Source organism: Microtus oregoni, unplaced genomic scaffold (assembly GCF_018167655.1).
Source record: "Microtus oregoni isolate MIOR12 unplaced genomic scaffold, Mior012 000119F_ref0000445, whole genome shotgun sequence".
NCBI lineage: Eukaryota > Metazoa > Chordata > Mammalia > Rodentia > Cricetidae > Microtus > Microtus oregoni.
In genome coordinates this window covers 1680250-1706378 of record NW_024544748.1, presented here as the reverse complement: position 1 = coordinate 1706378, position 26129 = coordinate 1680250, and the positions used below count along the sequence as shown (strand labels likewise).

The 26129-nt window shown below is 38.4% G+C and overlaps 1 long non-coding RNA gene across 3 annotated transcripts in view; it reads left to right on the top strand.

Annotated features, from left to right (window-relative positions):
• LOC121444287 overlaps positions 1-26129 on the top strand; it is a 62666-nt gene that overhangs the window by 20964 nt on the left and 15573 nt on the right. The window contains exon 4 of one of the 3 annotated variants that reach the window (XR_005973773.1): positions 18091-18205. The exons of 1 other annotated variant lie outside the window; for it this stretch is intronic. This is a non-coding gene — a long non-coding RNA (uncharacterized LOC121444287). Of the gene's footprint in view, positions 1-18090; positions 25295-26129 lie in introns of those variants that run through there. One more of the 3 variants, XR_005973772.1, reaches the window with a different exon arrangement.

The window sequence follows — 26129 nt, the reverse complement described above, 5'->3', positions numbered from 1 at the left end:
TTCAAACTCACTGTTCCCTGCATAACACTTCAGTGGCCTTTCCAATGGGTTCCAGGCTTAGGCTCACATGATTTGGATTGACTGGTGATACATGGCCAGAGACCAGACTAGACTACTGTTATTCCATGCCAAATATTTGCCCCTAGATACTGATGTGTCCCATGGAATTTCAATTTATTATTTTTGCGGGTTGTACTATAAAACATAGAAGACATCCTAAAACAAATGGTTACTTTTGGAGTCATTGTTTCCCAAAAAGGTATTTTGACATTTAAAAATAGAGAAGGTATAATATCAGGATTTTAACTTATAACTTTAGGAAATAATCTGGCATAGTCTTGCCTTTCTCATTTTCTTTTGGAACAATGGAATATTCAATATGAACAGCTGGGAGCTGGGTGCCAGTCTTTTCTCTGTGGCTAACAGCAACATTTGGCTATGCTATTTTTCCATTTGGGGCCTCACTTTTCTCATCTCTACAATAGGGATGATTAGACAGAGTGCTATCCAAAGGGTGATCCAGCTGGAAGCTCAGGCTAGCCTGATCCTAGAGCTTCGCTCTAGTCCTCATATCCCTAAATTCCTGCTAGAAACAAAGCCTCACTTCTAATTCCCAGACCCTGAACCAGGTGGCAGGCAGTTCACATTCCTGGCGTGCATGAAGCAGAGAGTGTTTGCCAGCAGCCATGATGCAAGGCACCAGGCTTTTTGATGTCCTTCACAATTTTGGAGGGGTTGCTTCTGTGACTCCACCTCACTATTTCTTGAACTTTTCCTGTGAATGCTGCTTTAGACTGTTTTTGCTTAATGTCCACCACCAAGTTGTACAAATTCCTCTTGGGCCTTGTCTCCTCTATGTGTCTATTTGGGCTTGGTTGCTATAGAAAGATTTTTACCTCTCATCTCTTTTCTCTCTCCCTTTTGTCCCCCCCCCCCATATGTACTTTCCACGAATTCCTCCCTATTTCTTTTTCCACTTTAGACAGAAAGCATGACCTCAACTGTTGGCATGATCCATAAATGGCATTATCTGAATTCTTGGCAAAATCCCAATTGAGGAATGTTGAGCTACAGTTGGTTCTAGGTAGCTGGAGGAAATATAAAATTAATTAGCAACATAATTTCAGGCTTTACCTGCCTTGTAAAAGTGCACCAGTGTTTGCACTAGAAAGCACTTTCTGGCCCCAGTCCTTCTCTGCTGTTTTAAGAAGACTTGGAGTTGAAATGAGACATTTTGAGCTAAGTGGTCATTTTACTGGCAACCCCAACTTCACTAGTCCTGGGCAAGAACATAAGAGAAAATTCAGGCCTGCAAGGCTACTGTCTTGGAGTTTAAGGCTATCTCAGTCTGCAGTTGTCTTCATTTGCCGGCCCAAATGAAATTCTGTTTTCTTGCCTCTTCCCTGCCTCCAGTGTCTCTTCAGATTGTTTGCTTGGCATCTTATTGTATGACAACTAAATAATGGGCCACTGAGAGAAAACAATAAGAAAAAAAAATCCCAAACTACTGTGACACTTAAGAGGCAATGCAAATTACAGTTGTTTCTTTTCGTTATTATCAAATTTAAAAATAAGCCAAAGTGATACAATCCCAAAATTCAATTTGGATTCAGTTCTGTGGTTGTTTACTGTTATGGGTGATGGGCTGTTTTGTCTTTGGGAAATTTCCTTGTGAGCCACAGCCTGCCCAGCCCCCTGTCTGCCTTCCAATTCCAGCCCTCTTCACTGCCCTAGAGCTGGGCCTTCGAAGTCCAGGGTAGTGGAAGCATGGCACAGTGCACTTCTGGATTCTTCCAGCTGTACTCTCACTGGGGAAAATCAACTTTGAAGTAAAGCTGGGGGCCTGCCAGGAAACTGAAAAGGGGTTATTAAAAATGGCCTTTTTCAAACCACCAGTGATGTTTTGCTAGCAGAGGGTAACAGGTTACTTGGAATCTGAACTGCCTTGGGTTTTGGATTAAATTGCAAAGTTGGCTGAGATTTCAGACCCCCAGGGTCTTGAGGGCTGAAGACACAATTGAAAGCATATTAGATGCTGGCTGCATCTATACAATACCAACCAACAAGTTAAAAGGGGGAGAATTCACTGAAATCTGTTTATTTAATGTCATGAACACAAAAACGTAAGTTTGAGTTTAGTCTTGTTCTTTTTTTATTTAGTTTTATTTTAATAAATCCAGACTAGAATATTTTGAAAATGGAAATAGCCTGTATTTCTACTAAGCATTATACTGCTTAAAATTCCACTATATTCTCCCTCACAGCCCTCACCCAACCACTTTAGGTAGGGACCATTCTATGTTAAGAATGAAAGAGGGTCATATGGGGTTTTTCTTCCCACTCTTCCCTGATACACTCTGATGCACCTGCAATTGTAGGATTAGCCCTTTTACTTTCTGTTTATTGAGGTCTTGAGAAGGTTTTGGTTTTCCAGACTTCCCATTCTATTATCTGTGCTTTATCCAAGCCTTTATCACTATCTGCTCTAGCTCTTAGCTAAAAACCCTGGTATTCCTGAGCCATGTCCTCCTAGGTACTTCTCACTCACCTTGAAAGAAAGGTTGGCTTGGTAAAATTCTTCGGGAAAAATCTGCTATGAACTTTATTAGTGTATAAGCTGGTATCTGGCCAGAAAACCTAGAGTTTTAAGTTATTCTTGCTTTGAACATGGCCACCTGCACTTGGTGCTGCAGGACCCACTCAAACTTCTCAGGACTTCGAGGCCCCTAAGAAACATAGACTGAGGGACCTGTGGCCAAGGAATGTCAAGGTTGGTGAGGGTTGGGAGTTGGATAGGTAGTAACTTAGGGGTATCACCCCACTTAGACATTTTCACAACTCAGGACTCCAGAAGTGACTTGAACTGCTTGAGTGGCGGAGGTCATTAGTAGTGACCTTGAGTTACTATGATGGGAGAACCAAAGTGAAAGCCAGTGGAGAACAGGGACAAGAGCTGGTCTGTGGAATAAGTAGTGTGAATCTATGGTTGGGAAGTAAGCCGAGGCGCTGAGTGTCACTCTGTGGCCAGTTCAACTCCCAAGCAACTGGGCATTCTTTCTCAGAGTGTCCAGTTGCTAGGAGCAATGGTAACAAAAAGCAGTAAGTAAACAGGAGATGCCAACTCAGGCCTTCGAACTTCTCAGGTTGTTCTATTCCGGGTAAATCATTTTAGGCTCTACTTTGTCTCACCTAGTTGTCCCTTCCCATGGGATATCTGAGATGGGGGCTTGTCCTTCATTTTCCAAAAACAGTTGATGGAGGGAAGGTGAGGGAAATTTTCTGCTGCCATGAAAGGCCAGTGCTGGCCCAAGGCCAACTTTCCTGAGTTTCTCCCAGGCGGATTCCACAATAGATGGGGGTAGGAGGAGGCACAATTGGCCCAGACTGTTTTTATTTGGTCTGCAGTGTGGGAGATCAGACATTCTGAAGAGAATTGAAAACACTTCTTTCTTTGGATTCCTGGGGCTGTGTAGGGGGAGCTTGGGCCCCACTTGGCACAGAGTTGATTATAACATTTAAAAAAAAAAAACCCTCCAATATTGTTGCCCAAGGCTGAATGGAAAGTTTTCCTTCAAGTCAGAGCTGACTCCTAAAGCCTACACCTTCTTAAGCCTTTGATTAGCAGACACCTGCCACCAATGCGATCAGAGAACAATAAAGCTGTGAGGGGCTGCTCACAAAGCTGCTGAGGGTGGATCAGCGCTAATGGAGGCTGGATGGGAGTACAATGGTCTACCACCTCTGCTAGATCCCTAAGGACCCCAAACTCAGAACTTGCATGCCAAATTAAAACAACAACAACAACTAAAAATCAACTCTTTTTGAATCTGCTTAGTTTTCTCTTTCTGACTCATTTATATGTGCTGAACTTATCAAAAATATGTTTTTGCTAAATGGCACTGTGTCTAAGCATGAGCCCCAGCTGACTGCTTCATCTGAGGCAAGAATGCCAACCATCTCACAGTTTATCATAGCCTTTAATTCCAAATGTTTTCAAGAGAAGAGGCCAGAGACAGCAAGATTGCTATATTACTGATGACTTCAGGGGAGTTTGTGGTTGACAAGACAGTGTTGGAAGAAACGTATGATTAATGCAAAGGAAAAAAAAAAAACAATGACTCACAAACAGAGGAACTCTGCACTTACTAGATCCCTCAAATTAACTTGCAAATAAACGACCTCTGGAGCAAAGCCACCTTTCATCAGTGTAAAGAATTTTGTGGAAATATTAATGATTATTTATTTATAACCCCATGTGCTTTCAAAACATATTTTAGATCGCCAAGTAGAAGGGTTTTGATCCAATGGGAGGTCATTGTAAAATGGCTCCTTCTGCAACTGGCCCTGATGAGCTATTTACCCAGAGCAAAGCACATTGGCCCAGTTGTCTTGGTGATAGACAGCTTGGCAACAAGAGCTGTCTGCACAGCTCTGAGGTGGGGTTGAACTGTCTGTAATGTCTCCATTCAAGTTTGGCTAATTGAAATCAGGAAGAAAAATTAACGTAGAAAGAAGGCGAAAAAAATTACACCTCCAGTCGGGTTTTTGCATGCCTGTCAATTTGCTAAGTTTTAAAAAAAATGGTTTAGAGAATTTCTGTTCTGTTATTTTTACTGTGTTATTGTTATACACGAGATGGCACATTAGCTTCCAAGACAGGGCTAACAGTTGTGGCAATGTGCCAGTTTCCCAAGGACCCCAAGTCAAGTTGAGTTAAACCACTATCCACACTCCATTAGCATAACATCTGAGGCAAAGAGCAAGAGTGAGTATGGAACCTGTTTCTGGAAGGTGATGCTGCTAATTACCAGCTAAGACTGCTGTATGCTTAGAAAAGAAAGGAAACCAAGACAGGAGCCCTTAACTTCAAGCCTGTGAACCTCCAGAAATTACAGACAAAAGTTGTGTATATTCATATTTAGTTTTTCTTTGAATCCTTGGCGTTAAGCAGATTCTCTAAGGATACGGGCCACTTGTACAGGCATTTATGTTCACAGGCTTTGCCCCTGTTTAGTTTTTCTGGTATGCAGTTGTTGGGAGACCAGGAAATGGTTAGAACCTTTTGACCCACTATCTAGACATGGTCAGGACATAGATCACTCAGCATATTACCTTTCAGATAAAATGAAAACATAAACAGGTCATTTTTCTTACCTATTGTAGTATGTAACATAGAACAAAGTTTAGACAAATATAAACATGCATACAGGTTTACAACTTTTATTTGTGTATCTTTATTCAGTCCTTCTTTTATTATTATTTCTCACTTCCATGGGGTACCAAAATGTTTCCTTATGGCTCCATTTCATGAAATTGGTACATCTTTAGGCAGCTATTGGTCATAATGGCAACCCATTTGATGACATGGTTTTCATTACTCTGGTAGAGCTCTCAGCACTAGCTAATGAGCATCTTTTATTCTGGACCCTCATATTTTCCAGACCAGTACTGGAGGCTGGAATTATGACTCAGTGACAGAGTTGTTGTCTACCACGGGCAAGGCTCTGGACTCCATGACCAGCACTAATAATTCTAAAGCAGGAAATTTTTGATATGTTATCATGAAGAAACCCATAAGTGTGTGTATGATGTGTAAGTATGCACATGCGTTTGTGTGAGAGTGTGGATAGAAGTCAGCAGGTGATTTCTTCAAACCCTTGTATTTTTTAGGTTTGCCATGTGTCTGTGTGACTGCTTGTCTGTGACTGTGGTTGTACATGTGCCATACCACATGTGGAAGTCAGAGGACACTCTTTTTTTTAAATATCTATTTATTTATTTATTATGCATACAATATTCTGTCTGTGTGTATGCCTGCAGGCCAGAGGAGGGCACCAGACCTCACTACAGATGGTTGTGAGCCACCATGTGGTTGCCGGGAATTGAACTCAGGACCTTTGGAAGAGCAGGCAATGCTCTTAACCTCTGAGCCATCTCTCCAGCCCCCAGAGGACACTCTTGTAGGCCATTTCTTGCCTTCTGATTTAAGACAATATCTCTGTTGTTCTCTACTGTGCATGTCCAGTTTGTTGGCCTGCTAGCAGCCAAGGATTCCTATTTCTCCACCTCTTTCTCCTGGTAGCAGTGCTGTGATTACAGGTAGTCACACATGTCCAGCTTTTATGTAGGTTCTGGGGATTTGAACGCAGGTCCTCATGCTTGTGTGTCAAGCACATTGTCCACTGAGCTATGTCCCTAGCTTTCTACCTTACTTGTTGAGATAATGTCTCTCACTGAACCTGGAACTCACCAATTCAGCTAGGAGTTCCAAGGGATCTGATTGTCTCTGCCTCTTCAGGACTAGGGATAACAGGTACATGGACATGCCCAGCTTTTTATATTGATGTTGTAGATATGAACTCAGGTCCTCATGTTTGCATGACAACCACTTTTCTGAGAACCTCTCTCCAGTCCTTCTTCTGTGTTAAGTTCTTGCTTTTAAAAATATCAAGCACATTACCTTTATAGTTAGAAAAAAACAAAATTAAAAATTATATATCAGCTAGATTAACTTATTTCCCACCCCCCTCCTTCCCTTTCTCTCTACACCTCTCTGATGCAGATCAAACCCACGGTTTTGCAAATGTAAGCACGGTACCACTGAGGGACATGCATTTACAAGCTGACTTCTAGGTTGTGTCAATCATACTTTTGAAAATCCCCCAGTTAAAGGAATGTTATAATATTATGTGTAAAATTGCACTTAGAAATCCAACTGGAGACTTCCTGTATACTTTGAGTCTAAGAAAAGAACTCAGTGTTGGTCAACATCATTTCCCTTTGGTGTCATTGAATTTTAGGGGAAAAAAAGACAATTTGAAGTATATAGATCCAGGTACGTGTAAATTCTCAGGGAATGAGAATATAATTTACTGAGTAGAACTGTTGGACTATAACGATGAGTAAAGGAGGCTAGGCCACCATTTTTGGAAAATGGAAAGTATAAATATGTCAACTCTACTCTGCATGTACCCTGCTCTTCACCTTCTGGTAAAGGCTAGCATTGGGGCAAGGCTCAGCAAAGGGGGAAGGACATCTGTTTTACACATTACGTGGTAATTTATACCACGGATGAAAGCATGATGGTTTATTTATCTTAAGCCACATCAAAACGGTTGGGTAAAAGTAGTCAGGTCAGAAAGTTCCTGACACAAAATAGGTGTATAAAATTGGAACTGATGCATAAGTATTGCCTTTTTCAGGGGACTTTCTAAAATATCCCCAGCCAAAATGAACTTCTGTCCTTCTACTCTCACAGTCCTCCTTCTGTATTCGATTCTAGCACTTATTTCATATCCAACTAAACTACTTGTTGGAATTGTTATGTTGTGAATTCTTTGAGACATACCTTTATCATGTTTGCTGATGACTTATGTGTCTTGTAGTAATTAATTCATTTATTTTCAAAATATATTGTATACCAGACATTCTGGTGTTGGAGGCCTCCTGGTGAAAATACACAGTTTTTCCTCTCGGTGAGCTTAATAAATACTTAATTATTCATCTTCCTGTTTCCTCCTATTATTATGGTTTAGAATAAGAAGATAATATTCAGGAAAATGTCCATATTCTTTTGTCATCTTGAAGGACATAACATTTTCTTCTTTAGTCATTCTAAAAGAATTTATAATTCTAAAAGTTTTTTTCACCATTACTAAAGAACATTTTAGTGGTCATATAGGCTGAGAAATTAAGGCCTTAAGTGAGGCATTTTATCACAGAAATCTTAATTGTAGTACATTGGAGATGGAGGTGAGATCAGAAACAGAGAAGAATGCATCCTAGAGAATTTACAATGTTTCCGTATATTTAGCATGTGGCTCTGTGGTCTTCATGTGGTGAGATGAAGGGAAAATGGAGGTGTAAGAACATTTGCTTTGTTTCCAACTTCATAATATCTTCTGTAATTAATTCAAAGAGAGTTGGAGACTGCCTTGGTATGACATGGATATATACTCATGAGGTATATTCTCCTTTGAAGTGGAAGCCTACAGGTTAATGGTTAGGCACATTCTAAATTTAATATTTTAGTGTAATTTTGCATAGCTGCTTATACAGTATATCTGCATACAGTATATTTGTATATGTACTTTACCCTGTGGCAATTTGGGTCCCATATCCCTATGTGGTATCTTTCTTATTAAATACTCTTTGATGCTCTGACGATGTTAAGAGTCACTTATAGAATGGTTTGTTAAAGATAAAAATTGAAAAATCATTCTTGTAGTGGAATTAAAAAACTGTAATATTTCAAAGTATAAGAGACACAACTAAAAACAACCCCACTGGCTATTTTGAACTCATACTTTTTGTTAATGAATAGCCATTGTTGAAAACTTTATTTTCTTACAAATTGTTCTTTAAGGTTTCTATGAGTTTTTTTTTTTTAACTAGGCACACTAATACATGCAAGGAAGCCAAGTGTGGTGGCACATGCCTGAAATCTTAACACTTGTAAGACAAGACAAGAAGACTGGGCCATATCTCAAAAGCACCCACAGTATGTGCATATATGGTTAGATGTAGGAGGAGACCGCTTGTTTGTTTCGTGGCTGCCCAGAAACCGAAATAATCACCCAGAAATTATATTATTTAAATCACTGCTTGATCTATTAGCTCTAGCTTCTTATTGGCTAACTCTTTCATATTAATTTAACCCATTTCTATTAATCTGTGTTACCACGTGGCTGCAGCTTACTGGGTAAAGTTTCCACATGTCTCCAGCAGGGCTACATGGCTTCTCTCTGACTCTGCCTTCCTTCTACCTTGCTATAAGCCAAGCCAGTTTTTTTTTAATTCATTAACCAATAAAAGCAACACATAGACAGAAGGACCTCCCTCACCAGTTAGATATACAAGGAAAGTAATTTATTATTTCATTTGTCAAAATCTTTCAAGAACTCTGTGCCTTCCTGTCCTAAGCACTTTTTATTTATTCATCAAATGTAATGAATACAATTTATTAAATCTTGTCTGCCTTAATGGATTAATTGACTCATTGATGAAACTAAGACATTATACTGAATTAATTAGTTATGAGACAGAATCAAGCTGTTATTAAACTGAATTATGTATTTGAATGAAGTCATCAATTGAACTGATAACAGAATGGTTTTTTAGACCAAAGTGACCTAGAATGTGTACTTGGACACAAAAAGACTTGGATGTTTTTATGAGTAGATCAATTCTTTGCTAGAGACAACTAACTCATTAAAATAGTTTATTTAATAGTTCATTTTGAAAATCCCTTAAAGAACTGGACATTTTAAATCTGCTTTGAGTATAGGGATTTTAAAGAAGTATTTCTGAATTAAGAGTCTGCTTGGGAAGTTTGGTGTTTAAAGACACCCCAAAGTCCCTACTATTCCTCACTTTACATACAAGCCCATTGGTCTGGTGAACTAGAGGCTCAAACTTCACTTTTCTTTTGTGAGAGTGCAGTTTTCCAAAAGCAACAGCAACTCTCTGTTGGGCACTGGTTCATTTCTGGAACCAGATGAAAAGGTTAAAATTAGTTATTGGGAATTGTGTGTGATCTACAGAAGTGACTAAAATACCTCATTTTAAAAGTAACATCAGAAATAAATGTGTTGGGGGAGGGTAGAGTGTTGGCAGAGGCTGCTTGTTCATTCCCAGCTGCCCTTACTCGAAATAATCACAAAGAAACTATATTATTTGCAATATTGTTTGGCCAATAGCTTAAGCATATTTCTAGATAGCTCTTATATCCTAAACTAACCTAGCTCCATTAATCTCTACATCACAACAAGGTTGTGGCCTACTGGCAAAGTTCTAGTGTGCTCTAGCAGAGGAGTCTGTCTCCTGTGGCAGCAACATGGCTTCTATCTGACTCTGCCTTCTTTCTCCCAGCGTTCAGTTTAGTTTTCCCTGTCTAACTCTATTCTGCCCTATCACAGGCCAAAGCAGCTTTTTTATTCATTGACCAATAAAAGCAACACATATACAGAATGACTTCTCACAACAGTAGAGAAAAATACACATACTAAAAATATACTTAGAACTCTCTGCAAGTGTCATAAATTCAACTTTAACAGATTGATAGAAGCTAAAATAACGCTATTCCTTCTGTTGTTAGAATGGGTCTCTCTCATAGAGATGAGGCAATCTGAGCTCAGTCAACCAAATGACCTTTCATCTTCAGATCAATTTTTCGACACAAAGCTATTTGATATAGTCCTGTCTTCTCCATTTTGAGGTCTGTCCACCAGCAGTTAATGTAAGACTCAAATTCCTTTTGTCCTTTAATCACCTTTACTCATACCCTACCTTGAAGCTCCACCTTTCACATTCCCTTTTGCATTGAGACCTGATAAAAATTTTCCATCTCTGTGAGTCTGTGACTTTAAGATCAACAAAGGCCTCTGATTCCCTGTACACTGAGAATTTGTGTGTAAAATTAAACACATTTTCTTTGAGTATCACTCCCCTTGCCCATTCTTTTATTTCAATTCTGAGTCAAAATCTCTATGCTATCCTCTGAAGAGGTTTGGGAAACTCATGGTACATAGTCATAGCTGAACTAGCTTAAAAAGGCTTGTAGGTAGAAACTGTTTGTTCATTTCCTGGCCACGCAGACCCAAATAATCACACAGAAACAATATTAATTATGATATTGTTTGGCCAATAGCTTAAGTATAATTCTAGCTAGCTCTTACATATTAAATTAACCCATTTCTATTTTCTGTGCATTACCATGAGGCTTGTGGTTTACTAGCAAGGTTCTAGGGTGCATCTGTTTCCTTTGGCACCTACATGGCATCTCCCTGACTTCCCCTACTTTCTCCCAGCATTCAGTTTAGTTTTCCCACCTACATCTATTCTGCCCTGTCACAGCCCAAGCAGCTTCTTTATTAACCAGTGATAATAAAACATATGCACAGCATATAGAGAGGAATCCCACATCTGGGACTGGGTTGCTTTTATTTACAATTCTAAGACAACAACAAATGTGAAAAGTATGGGGCAGTCCCTACTACCATCTTTCATTCCCTGGAGCTCTTGCTGAGTCAAGGAGGCTTTGGCGACTGGTTTTCTCAATAAACAGAAAAACTCAATAGGTAGGGATTTATTGGGTAAGAGTTTTGTGGAATCCTTTATATCACATCATGTGTGTGTGTATGTGTGTCCAAATTAGTGAAAATATACTTAATCTTGAAGACCAGATAGTATACCTGAGGGATTGGAATGCTCTGAATCATTGGCCATATATGTTATTTTGGGGCTGAAAATAAAATTTAGAGGCAATTCTATCTCTGAGCATGCTGTGGTTCACTTCTTGGGGTTTGAGCAGCAGCCATAAAGCATGTACAGCTGATGTCTGTATTTAATAAATGACTTGACAGTCACTACCACAATCAAATATTAGATAACTGGAAGTGTTAGTTGGCATCAAAGTGTTTATAGTGCACTATGGCAGTGTTTTAAATACTTCATATAAATTTTCTCATTTACTCTTCATGGAACCTGAAAAAGTACAAATACTAACTCCACATCAAAGATGAAGAAAGTGATAAAAATAGTTCCTGATCAAGTGATTGATCCAGGATTAAAATCCAAGCAGTCTGCCTCTATACTCAGCTCATAATAATTACCATTATAACCCTGAGTCTGCCTTTATAAAATTACTTTCTTTGCTCAACCCAATATTTATACCTGAGACTACTTATTTGTATCAACTTAGTCCAGGGTGTATAATAACTCAGAAGTTATGTAATGCATAATAATATTTTTCTAAGTGAGAAGACATGCATGCAGATAAATTATGGTGTCAGATAGATAGGACTAGAAGATGAGTTTAATAGACTCATACAGAAATATATGTAATTATTTGACAATCTTTACAAGGTCTGTGAGGCAAAATGAAATGAAAGAGATTCTGAGGAAAATTAAATATGTAGTAATATTATTCCGATGCCATTAGAAGATACTACTGCATATTTAGTAGTAACTGTCATACACTGTTTTAAGAATTGGTTTCATACAGACAAATGGGATGGAATTTTTACCATCAAGGAACTTGTAGTGCATATGGATAATAAACCATTGTTACAGTAGTATGATCCCTCCTATGGTGAGAAATAGGCATAGAGCTCATTATAGATTGTCTTGGTATTATTCATAACAAATTTATGTTCTTATCCCCGAGGCAATACAGAGCCATTTAACTAATGTAGTAATCTTACTATATGTTCAGGAAAAGTTCACTCTAAGTAGAGAGAGCAGATTGAAGAAAAATGAGATAATATGCTTCCAACTTTGAACCTTTCCTGATTTTCTATTAGATAATCTTTGATACTCTCATTTATTATTATCTTGACCTATCCAAAGATATCTATGTGCCTACTATCTTTGTTCTATGTAACAAATAAAAGACCTACCCTCAGAGACTTCACAGCTTAGTTGGGGTAACATTCATTACAAACACATAGATAGCAACACAGTCATCAGTGTGTTTTTCTTGTCCTATATACAGTTTTGTCAAATTTATCCTGTTGGAATGTAAGCCTTTCTTAAGAACATACAAATGTGTCTTATTTGCCTGTATTCCTAGAAGAAACTGAAAATAGACAGTAAGCTCAATAAGAAGGTTTTGTTGTTGTTATTCACTATGTAGTATTTCCATTGACAACGAGTCCCATACTGGCAGTTCAGGACTGAGGACTTAAATTTGTTCCCACTTCTTCCTTATTTCAAATAACGTTTTGACCCCTTGGTAAATTAACTGTTTACAATTGTGCTAAACTACTTTTATGGCTCGCTCTTTTCTTCTTAACATAATATACAGAGTGGTTGGAAATAATCAGTCACATATTGAGTAAGACCCTATTTCTGATGCCCAGATCTGTGACCTTATGCCTCTGGCTTTGAAATCCTTGCTAGATAGGTTTCACACTACATAATTCAGAGTCCTTAGAAGTTTTAAAAGCTGGTAAGAGTCAAGCTCATCTATTTTCTAATATCAAGTTGATATTCAGTAGAGGGATTTTAGCTGGACACAGAGAACTGAAGTCCCCATCTAGACTTAGTAATAGCCCTTTGGGAAGGCTTTGGAGGACTCCTCAAAGAAACCTGTTCAAAGGCTTCCCTGGAAGCCTTTCAATCGTGCTCAGTACTGGAAAAGGCTGCTGGTTATGGACAACTGCTTTCATTTTGCCCTGGTTCAAAGGCGTTCACCTCAGGCCTGAAACTTGTGACTCCAACTTGCCTTTAATTTATAGCCAAGTGGTGGTTGTTAACCCTAAGTAGTTTTTCAGACTTCTAGATGCAAAGGCTGCATCATATCCCAAGATTTCATGCAAGAGGATAAAGACAGTTAAAATACAGGGAGTGAACATATATGGAGAACGAGTATTTTTAATTGAAAGAATTATTTATAGCCCTTTGGTATCTGGGGAATCTCAAGTTATCAAGTTGTAATTTCTAAACTGATGTATGGTCTGTTAGGGGAGAAGTAGTTCCCACCTCTCATGCATAATTAATTACCAAATGGAGCTTAGTAGGTCTATCTGAGAAGGAGGGGAGAGAGATAAATGGAGGTTGATAGGGAAAGGGATGAAGAAAGAAAGAAAATGTTTCTGTGGCTTAATAAGTAAAGGAAGTGAAACCAATACAGAATTCTGAAGAAGTCTAACATGAATGTTGGACTTAGATTATGCTAAGCAAATAACAAAATCTCGTTGCCATTTTAGAAACTATTCCTAAATTCTATCTTGTTGTCTGAGTAAAAATTTGATTCTGATAGTCATTCTAGTTCCAGGTGACTGATTCTAAACTCAGAAGGTGGGAGGGAAGGGAGATGAAGCACGATGTTGGTTTTGACAGCAGTTCAGGCCCGATTCAAGCTGTCTTCATCTCTGCCCAGCTATCTAAAGCAGAAGGTCCATTTTATTGCCCTTTATTTGATCCCTGTAGCTCTGAAATGGCAGCATGTGCTGAAGCTGGCATGAGAGGAGAATCTTAGAGGTTGTACCAAAGGTACTTTTACAACCACAGCATGCTATTTGCCCTGTTGTAAATAGTCAATATTTTTTAAAAGTACCCAATGGAAACTACTAAGAATATTAAACAAAAACAACATTGTAAGATTCGAGCGATTTTGCACCTCAGAGAAATCCTTGACATTTTTTTATCTGATTTGCAAGTACATGGCCCACTTTTCTTCGTGGTGTTTCAAATTTCCTATAGTGATATACATCACCATTCCATATATTCGAGAGTACTCAGCAGACAGCCATTTTACAGTGGAGAATCCATGACAACTTGAATGTTGTCTAGAGAATTCTGTAGGATTAGCATTCCTGGGTATAGGTAGTAGTACCTTTTTTCAAAATAGGAAGCCTGTAAGTGAGAACATTTTGGCCCAGTAAATTCCAGAACTTTGAGAAGCTGAAGCGAAATTTCAAAGGAAGGATACATGGTGGGGAATTTTTCTGGAAAGCAAAAATCCAGTTGTTTAGTGTATATATAAGTGTATGCCTGTTTGCATATCTATTCTACACAACAGTAAAGCATGTTCTTAAGACATTTAGATTAGATCATGAGACTCTGAAGTTGAGTATCGAGTTTATCTACCTTCTTAACCCCATGTTTGAATTACAACTGTAATATCCTTTCCTGATAGTGATCTAGTTCCAGGGACACAATTAAAAGTCATTCCATTTTTAAACTTTTTTTGAGAAAGTATGGTGTTGGAGCTGGAGAGATGGCTCAGTAGTTAAGAGTACTGGCTGTTCTTCCACAAGACCTGGGTTCAATTCCCAGCATCCACATGGCAGCTTACAACTGTCTGTAATTCCAGTTCCCAGGTACCCAAGATCCTCATACAGATATATACGTAGAGGCAAAACACCAGTGCACATAAATAAAATTTTTTTTAGAAAGAGAAAATATGGCGTTGCTTAAATAATGTGGTCTTTTAAAGTTAGATAGAGATGAATTTGTGTCCAGGATCTACACTTCACTGGATGGAAGCTGGTTTCTCTCTTAGGACTTCAGTTAGCCAATTCCTTCACACATATGCCTTTAACTGGGCTCATAGAAAGACTCAAAATATTATAAGAAATCTTTTTTGAAATTATTTTTTTATACTTGAAGAGAAGGTTTATTGAATGCTTCTTGTGTTTGCACTTACTTGGATTAAAAAAGATAAAGCAAGTAGGCAGAATATGCACTGTCGATATTTCTCTAAAGTCTATGTTCTCCTCTTAATAAAGAACAACCAAGATCTTTCTATGTTTAATTTCCATAGTTAATGTGCTATAGACCTAGTAACGAATATTTTGAATTTCATAGTACATATAATGCTCCAAGTATTATCCTAAATTTAAAATTAAGACCTAGTACTGAGCACTAGCAGAGAACACTGCTTAACTATTGTGTATTATTAAAGTACTGCTTAGCTATTGTGTACTATTAAAGTACAGCTTAACTATTAAAGGTTTTTTTTGGTTTAGTCATTGTTATTTAGTTAGTATCTTCAAAGCTGAGTGTACTCCCTCTATAACCATATTTAATCAGTTCTATAGTTTTTGTCAATGTCTTCTAAGATCTCAAGTCACAAAGATGTCCCAGGATAGCTGTTTTTAACAGTAGAAAGAGTGTTTTCTTATTCTGTTTCTGCAGTTTTGTTTGTGCTGTGCCCAAAACTTGGAATGCCATTTAATTTTCCTCTGATTAAATACAAATCCTATCCATTCTTCAGGGTAATATTCAGTTTCAGCTCCCATCATGAAGCCTTTCTTGGTCATTCCAAAGCATGTTGCTCTTTCCAAACACATGGAATAGATCATAGGAATAATAACATTTACCCCACTCATTATGAAAATCCTTTTAGAGAAATTTCCCATGTGTGGAATACCTACTATGTGTCAAATTCTATAGGTAACACAAAAAATTGAATGGAGTCTTGAAATGTATACATGGGTAGAGCTAATTATTTGGACTTAAAACAAAGCCACAGTAATCAATTCGTGTGAATGCTTTAACTGGCTTCTACCATTAGGTACATGTTTATGTGAAGTGTAGGCAGTTTTGATATATATATATTTCTTATTCTCTCATACACTAAAAACCAAAAGAATTTTTTCATTGCTATTCTCATTTTTTTCTAATAGATGAACAGCAACACTGTATTAGACAGGCGAAATGAATGACAGCAGTATTATAAAAATGAAAAGAATAATTTGGGAATATTATTCTAAGATATTTGTAGTACTTGTGACATGGTACAGTGTTCATTGAAAATAGAGTTTGACCAGTTAGGAATTTATGTTATAATGTCAACAGCAAACACTAATTGTGAGGCTGGGATATAGCTAGTGCAATACCCTGGGTTATATCTCCAGAAGTAAGAAAAGCAGAAAAAAATAGCTTACATACTAAAAAAAAATTAAACAAAATGGAATCATCTATTATGCTTAACTAAAGGCAGAAATGGAGTAGAAGAAAAGTGAGACCAAGAGCAAGGAAACAAACGGAATGGAGAAATAGTAAGAAATGTGGTAGATACTAATCCAACTCCATCAGTGGTGATTTCAACATCAATTGGATTAAGTACTCCCAATTAAAAGTCAGTTGGGGACTGGAGAGATGTTCAGTGGTTAACTGCATATGCTGCTCTTGGAGAGGACCCAATTTCAGTTCCCAGCACACACATCAGGCAGCTCACAACTGCTTGTAACGTCAGCTCTAGAAATATTCATCCTCTCCAGACTCCACAGGCACCTGCCTTCATGTACACACGGCTGCACAAATACAAAAATTAATTTAATATATAATTAAAAGTAATAAAAGTAAATCTTTAAAAAAATCATTGATTGTAATTGTGGTTTATAAAAAACAAGACTCAAAAGTAGACAATTCTGCCATTGTGTTTCAAGATTTTTCTTAAATCTGTTTTTTTTTTTGAGACAGGGTTTCTCTGTAGCTTTGAAGCCTGTCCTGAAACTAGCTCTTGTAGACAAGAAGTCTATTCTTAACAGATTCAGTAGGCAGAAAATCAGCAAAAATGTAGTCAAACTGAGTAGGACCACCAATCAACTAAATTTAGTTGACATTTATATAATATTTCAACAACAGTATATTTCCCTTCATATATATTATATATAAAGATGTAATAATGAATATTACTTTGTATAATTAATATATACTAATAGAAAATTCAGGCAAAAATATGAAAGAAAAAGTCATAAATGACTGTAACCTGAAAGTAAGGAGATGGCAAAGCTATATCTTGTAGATAATAAGGAAATGTCATAACCACAAATATACCATTCCCCAAAAGACAATCTACAAAACGCTTTAATATCTAGCCTAACTAAAAGTTTAATTTAAAAAGACCGTCTACCAAAGCTCAAAGGGAATTGATTATTTGCAAAGGCCTGTATCTACTAAGATATTTAGTTCAAGAATTATCTTGAAAGAATCAGATCAAGGTGGATTCATAGTGAATTTTACCAAAAGTCCCTGAAGAAGAACCTATATCAATTCTCTATAACCTTCATAAGAAAGAAAACAAAAGCGGAAGGGGTATGCCCTAATTCGTTTAGTAAGACAAGATAGTATAACCGAAAAATTACAGGGCCATGGCTTAACAGTTCTAGTCTTGATCTCAGCTACTTACCGATATGTGCAAATCACAAAACCTCTCAGTTTCAGTCCTTCTTAGTAAAGTTCAGCAAATAAGCTAGACATGGAGGTGCACACCTGTAGTCTAAGTACTCAGAAGGTTTAGAATGGAGGGTCAGGATTTCAAGGCCAACCTGGATTACCTGATACACTGTCTACAAAAAAATACATTTTACAGTATTGTTATAGATTGGATTGTGTTCTCCTCCAAATTCATAGTTTGATGCCCTAGTTCTGATGTGACTGTATTTGGAAATAGGGGTTTTAGGGAAGTTATTAAGGTTAAATGAGATTATATTAGTGTGACCCTAATTTAGTAGAACTGCTATCTATTTAAGAAGAGAAGAGACATCAGATCTCTCTCTCCCCCTCTTCCCCTTCTCCTCTCCTTGCCCCTACCTCCCCCTTTTTCTCCCCCTTTCTTCTTTCTCTGCACAAATACAGAAGAAAGGCCATTTGAGGACACAGTGAGAAGATGATGATTATCTCCAAGCCAGGAAAAGAAGCCTCAGCAGAAACCAATCCTGACAGAGAGTTTGGGTTTTCAGCCTCTACAACTGTGAGATAATGAATGTGTTGTTTACAGCACGCAATTTGTGATATCTTGTTGTGACATACCAAGGTGTCTAATCTAACTCTTCCTTAATATTGGAAATGTTTCTTAGAAGCAAATGATCTTTGAAAATGGTAAAGCCATCTGTATTTGATATTCTTATTTCCCCCTTTCCACCATCAAGGCATTTAAAACTGGGATAGGTACTTACACTATATGCCTGGGACTCATTTCTCTTTAGTTTTTAGCATTTGATTTCCAACATCACGGCTAAGGTCTGACAAATCCTGATTTGGCAATACACTACAGAGAGAATGTAGAGAAAGGAATTGTCCCAGATTTCAGTCCGAAGAGTATTCTAAGCTTGGGTAGTGATGATGGAACACTCTGACCTGTGTCGCACCATTGGTTTAAAGACTTTATTTTTACTATTCTTTAGATCATAGTTTGGAACTGAGTTATAGAATAGAGTTATCTCCTTATTCTCTCCATTTTGTCTTTCTTCCCAAGCTAATTCCAAAGTATGCAAGCTATACACTTTCTAGCTTTTTTCCTTCATAGCCATTATCTAGGCACCAAAAAACAGAGATGGAAAGAGACAGGTTTAATCCAAAGCACCAGTTTCCATTACCTTAAGCTGCCTCAATGATTTTTCTGATGGGATGAAATTTCTTGCACTTGGTCCCAGGCCCAAGGTATATGCAATGCTTCAATGAAATTGCTTGCGACACATTGAAGTGAGTGCCTGGGAACTATGAGTTTGTCAAATATTTTTTAAAAGACTCAGAACTTCTTGTACAGGCACTGAACTAAGGAGGGGATAGCTTTCAAAGTTTTCACTTGCCGTGGAGAACTACCCTGCTATGGAAAGTGTTCTGTTCTGTGAAGGACACAAAGATACATATTCATAGCCTATGTCAGAGAGAGTGTGTTCCACAGGTTTCATGTGAAGTCCTCCACATTTTGGTGCCAACCTCCCTCTCCAGTCTAATTTCCTGTTACACTTCCTACTTCAGTTGAGTTCCTTATTTGTGTCTTTGCAGTTCAGTTGTTGGAACATATAGTAGGCCTCGGGGCTAAAAGACAAGGCTTATTTACAGGCCCTTCTTCCAGACACCCAGGAGCTCAGAGGCTCAGAGGAGTCTTTTAAAGTATCTCACATGGTTAATGGCATTGTAGAAGCTTGCTTCACATAATAGAGAAGTTGTGCATGATGGGATTCCATTTATGTCATCCATATAGAAGGAATAAAGACCAGGGATAAGGCTTCTGCCACACACTGTACTAAGTCCTATGATAGAGCTCTCTTGTGTGGGGTTTGAGCAATTCACTTCTTGGAACATACGCAGGTATAATATGACTTTTCTGCTTCACCATAGGGAAGAGTTTAGGAAACTCAAGAAATGAGATACAATCGGCACTGTATTTTCTCTCAGCAGTAAAACTTTGTTCCTGAGCAAGATGCTTGGTTCTCATAACGATGTTCAGAAATGTGTGGAAAGTGCTAACGGTCCAGCACACACATATGCAAAAGTCTTACCTTTAATCATCTGGGAATAACAGGTTCCCATGTTCTACCCGTTTCCCTTTATGTACACATTGACAGGAAGATACTTGGTGTAATGGAGATGTGGATGTTCCAGATGAGAAAAGAGAAAGATGCTGAGGAATGTGTGTTGAGGGCTACTGCATATCAAGGGGACTTGAGATGATGGCTATTCTGACTTTGGCGCTGTGCCCTGTTGATAGTGGGTCCCATTCCTCCAGGGATTTCCAAAGCAAAAGTTAGGGACAAAATGCAAAGATTAAGAAGTAGAAAGGCTGCTCCCCAAATTGAAGCTTGGTGTTTGAAAAAGAATATTCATAAGGACACGATAAGGCACCCAAATTCTAGTCTTAGATCTGCCCTTGACTTGTGCTCTGACCTTCGGCAAGCCATTTCATAGTTTTGGATCTCAGTTTCTTTGTATCTTAAAAAAAGTGTTTGGAGGCTAGATGTGGTAGTGTATACCTTTGATCCCAGCATTCAAGAGACAGGTGGATTTCTGTGAGTTGAGGCTAGTCTATGAAGTGAGTTTCAGGACAACCAGGGATACATAGTAAGACCCTATCTCAAAAAATGTCAAGAGTGGTTTTAGGCTGATGCTATTGCTCAGTCGGCAGAGTAGTTTCTATCACCAAAACCACCTATACAAAGCATGGTGGTACATGTCTGTCTGTAATTCTAGCTCTTGGGTGGTAGAGGAAATCTTGAATCAGAAGTTCAAGGTCACCATCAGCTATATTTTGAGTTTGTGGACAGCCTGGGATATATGAGACTCTATCTCAGAAACAAACAAAAGATCAGTTTATTTCTGAAGTGTCTTCATACACTGACCTTCAGTATATTTGTGGTCCCTTGAGTTCTCTAGAGAAGGAGCAAGTGCCCAGACTGTTAAATCTAGACTGAAAGTTAAAGAATATGAAAAGAATAAAAGAAAAATCTTTAAATCACAAAACCACAACATGTATCATGTTATTGGTATTCTGCTCTGTGTATTTCCCACAATAAGTATTTTGTCCTATTGTTCCCAGGGAACAATTGAAGTGTCTTGGGAAATGCAATTTTCATTGTTTCAGTTGTATCTCCTAAATTGCCTCATTGAACCAGAAAAGATTTCAGCAAGTTTTTCAATAAGAACCAGTGTCAAATTTTTGTTTCAAAAAATATGGTCACCATAACTCTGTAGCACTCACCTTATCTTCCTTTCTAGGTTTTTCTCATACATACCAAATTTTCCATCTGTGTAAGTAAGTAACGTCCAAGAAAATGGAAACTGATTAATATAATCTGTTGGGATCATCTGTTACTCACACATGACATGTGTTTGGAAATATAGAGTCAGTCATTCTTCAAGACAGATCTTATATGTATTATTATTGCTTGCAATAGATGAAGAGACAAGTTATGTTCCCCTATTGTGACATTCTAGAGATAGAGGGCAGAAGAAACTGGGCAGCAGGGGAAATTAGCAGGAGAAGCAGAAAGACAGAAGTTTCAAATATCCATTGTTTGCAGCCTGTGCTGATAGTGAATGGGAACCAGCATGTTTGGATTTAGGTAAAAGAACATGTAAGCTATGGCTGCTTGGACATCTGTCTCTAGTCTTGACCTCCCTCCTGGGTCATAGTTCTCAGTCTGGCACCCTAAGCACATTTCTCTTCTTGCCAAAACTTGTTCTTCTCCCGAATTCACTGTCCCTGTGACTGGCAGTACTTTCATCTTATCAATCACTAAAAATGATAAAGATGGCATTTACATTTTTTCCCATTACCCTGATAAATCTAGTTGGTTGCCAAGTTGTGGTACTATTCCTTTACAGTTTCATCTCACAATAGGCAACCTCTTCCACATTTCAACAAAGCATCCTTAGTAGACCCTCATGACTTCTCATCTCAAATGTGTGATTAACTCTTACCCGGTTCATTTTCTCTAAACCTCAATCAATCAAAACACACACACACACACACACACACACACACACACACACACACACACACACACACAACCTTTAGTATTCCTTCCTCCGAATTGTTAGACTAAGTATATGGAGAGGTGATTTTCAGGGTACATATGCATTTTGCGTTGAGAGGGAAGAATGGATTATTTTCTCAAGAATATTTGGAGGCAATTTCAGAAGTTCATAGTGACATAAGGAAACACTTGCTCCTAATTAAGAATTGTGTTTTTGTCTTGAAGCACTTGCCCTGTATGCGGTGTCTCTGAACTTGAATGTTCAAGCAGGCCCGACACCTGTAGGTCTCCCTGCCCACAGCTGACTGGTATCTTTTTACTTCTTTCTGTGTGCACTTAGAACTGCTGGATGCCTTCTTGTTGCTTTTTACCCCCAAGCCTCATCTGATCTTTCTCACAGATGTTGGGGATTCAGGGATTCCCCATAGGTTTGAGTGTCTCCTCCTTCATTACTGGCCTTGGCCTCTTCCCACAGCCATGTTTCCATCACTCACATGGACTTGGCCACATGGCAGATTTGCTGATGGGCTCTTCAGCCATCTCCCACAAACCCAGGCCAAGAGGTGACATTCAATCTATCCTCAGTGTATACCTCCATCCTGCCAAAGCTGTAAAACTGTCTGGGATTATAGTCCCTTCCAGTTATGTGCATGAGGAGGCACTTTCCAAAGACATTGATCAATTCCCTAATGATCTCATGGCACAGCAGGTAGAGACCCTGTGGTTTGCAGCAAGAAAGCCAGACCATAGCAACAAGTCCTTCAGGCTCAGTGCTCTGAAACTCTCTCAAGTCATACAGCTTGAGAAGACCACTGGATATTTTGGAAATTGTCCCAAACACAATTAAATATCCAGGCAGAAGGGGGAAAGAATTGCTGGAATGCAAAGGGCCCAGCTCAATGGGGGTTATGGGGTGACCCATCCAACTGGTGCTTCCATCCCAGTCACCACAGATCTACCATCTCCTTCAGTGGGCCTGCTGGAGTCAGCCTTGTCTGCATCCAGGGGAAGCTCTAGTGGGCTTGCCCAGTATCCCAGGCATGTGCAACACTTGCACCTAACTCAAACCACATGCGGAAGATCATGTCATACTTGGCGCATAACCAATCGAGAAAGGCATCAGAGGGTGTCCAGACCTCAGCTTGTTTGAACAAATGTTCAGAAAAGCATTTCTGAAGGGATATTCCAGAAAAACATACTCACTCAAGGTCTTAAAACAGATGTTCAGACTGTAGGATTCAGTTGCTTTGCAGCTACTATTATCCAAATCATTTTAGGCTTGAACTAGGGTGTATGTTTAGCTTTCTTTTGCATCTTTATTATTGGCCATGGAAGGATGTGTCCAAGGGGAGAACACAATGCTGAGAGGCAACATGCTATTGTGATTTACTCTCTGGCACTAGAGTCAGGCAGGCGAAGGCTTTGACCCCTGACTAGTTTGGTGTCTTAACCTATCATAGGCTCACTTTGTTTAGCTGCAAAACTAATGGCAACAATGCTGAATCATTACTTTTGTCAAGAGAACTAAAATGTTACATATATAGTGTATACCATGGATTAAACACTTGGCCAGTACAGCTCTGTTGTCAACACTATCACCTGCAGGACTTTACTATTTACTGTTACTACTACCTTTATATTACTAGCACTGCAGCAGCAGCTGCTGCTGCTGCTGTCTCTAGGAAAGGATCTATTCCAAAATCAGATGGGGAGCTGAAGAGGGCCTCAGCTTTGTTTTTCTGGGCTATGGAGAAGGTAAGCACACCAAGGACTAAGACTCAGGACATCTAGCTTGAAAGGAAGGAAAAGAGAGCAGTGCAGAGTTCTGACAGTTTATTTTCCTTATCCCAGACCAAAGCTCTGGGATACAAGTGTGCTATGTAACCTAGTTTGAGCCACTTTAGATAATGGTGTTTTACTAGTTACCCTGTGGCACTTGTTTGCAGGTAAGCTGACCTGCATCAGAGGCCTAGTCTGAGAATGGAATGTGCCTAAGCAACTGATCCCAAAGAGGCAAGGGGCTAGCTTCGTTTAATGGCTCTAAGCTACCCAGCTCACAGTCCCCATGTATGCTGTAGCCACCACCAGAATCTTTGTAAGTACTGGCAAACAGTGATATCCTGGGCTCACTGTTATGTAGGTGGAGACTGCTGGTCTGTTTCCTAGCTGCCCAGACCCAAATAATCACACGGAAACTATATTAATTAAAACACTGCTTGGCCTATTAGCTTAGGATTCTTATTAAATATCTCTTACACCTTAAATTAACCCATTCCCATTATTTTATATTTTACCACGAGGCTTGTGGTTTACCAGGAAGGTTTCAGGTTGTCTGTCTCCTTCGGTGGCTACATGGCATCTCCTCCACCTTACTCCATTCTGCCCTGTCATAGGTCAAAGCAGCTTTATTCATTAACCAATAAAAGCAACACATATGCAGGACTTCCCACACCACTGCCAGAATTAAAACTTTCCATATAGCTATCATTTGTATTTCACTCCTCCATTAATACTTGCTGTGCCAGGATAGCTATTTTATTTTACTCCTATGCTGAGGATATGATACCAGGGACTTGTGTATGCTAGGCAAGTGTTCTATCACAGAGCTACATCCCAAGATCGATCCATAGTAACTCTTTAAGGAAGTTTTTCCATCTATCCATACATCCATTAGCACCTTCCCCCACATCCACCCACCTACCATTCAACAGGTATTTATTGTGCAATGACAACATCCAAAACACGGCTGTAGGTGCTACCAATAAGGCATGGAACTGCTGTTGTGAAGCTTACAGTTCAGCCACCTAATCTGGCCAAACATACTATGCCATGAAAGTTCATTGCAAAGTTTAGTCTGGACTTTTGGAACAAATTTTAGTCAGTCCTTCTCAAGTGGACATGCCTTTTAGGATACTTGGGTAGAGAGTGAGGGACTGTTCTGCATCCATCCTGAGCAAAGATTATAAGGGAGGCCTGGGACAGGGCTTTAGTAACAATGTGACTGCATTTTGATTTCTAAGATTAATCTAGTTGATACAAATTGTGTACTTACTTTGTTGAAAGTAAGTTTTGAAATGTGACAAAAACCAATGTGACTGTGTTATTGTCTCACAAGCTGGCTCAGAAGGCAGTTCTCAGAGCAGGGTTTCAAAAATACTCTCAACAATGGCAACATCAGAACATATCCTCAGAAGAACTATTTCAGACAGTTCTGTACATATCTGAGTGTACAAATCCTGATCTATTAAAAACAAACATTGCTAGTACCTAATTTATTCAAAAAAGTGAAAAGAAAGAAATGTAGACTTAAATTCTTAATTCAATTATTGAAATATTTATGCACTATATGTTTGGATTTATGACTGTCATACAATTAATTCATTTTAATGAAAGGAATTTTTCTTTGCTCTTAGCTATTTTTAGTCTGTTCATGCATAGTCTTCTGCAAGTGAGTCTTTGAAGTGAACAGCATGACTATTTAGCCATTGTCTTTTTATATACATAAAAGTAAATTTTCCCATTACACAGCAGGCCTGCAGAAATACTGCCTTCTACCTTAAAGCCAGTGTATGATCAAGTTAACTTGTATTTCTTTTGCAGAAGAATGTTAAATCAGGAATTGTAAACAATTCCTAGGCAATGTGTTTAACGTTCATAAGTCATTCCTAGAAATTGTTCACAATGCCTGTAACATATATGCAGCTAGCAAGATACCTGAAATAGCCTTCAAGACGCTAACTATCCATTCCTAGGACAGCTCTGTAGCATGACATTTTTGTGATCAATTTTACTTATTTATCTGTTAATTTGTCTAGATGTTAATAATTATAGTAGTAGTACTAGTTGATTTTCATTGTTTCCAAGAATTTCTGCAATTTTTGCCAGTAATTTGGTGATACAAGGTTTTGGACATGCTTATTTTAAGAGGCATTAGAAAAAAAAAACAATGAAGAGTAAAGGCAATTGTATTTGTCAGGTGAGTCAAGGCCCTGTATAAATTTTATTATTCCTTCATGAAAAGTTTAGGCAAAGCTTCCTTGCCTTTTCCCCAGCTCACTTCCAACCAGTTTTTAATATTCTAATTCCTTTGGGCTTTCGTAAGTCATGTTAAAGAAACTTAATCATTTCTACCAATCTTACTCTGTCATGAAATTTTCTTGCCTTGTTCACTTATCAGCTAATGGAACTTGATATACATTATATATATATATAATGTAATTGTTTAATCTATATACTTGATTCCTATCTGAATTTATCTATTTTCATTTACTATTTTGAAATAATCTTCCTATTGGTTTACATCAGCAATGATGTATGTTATATCTAGGTAACTACTCTAAATCAATTAAGAGATGAAAGTAAAATGTTTGAATGAGTTTGGGCCTTGAGTGTTATAATCATATTAAGTTACTGGTT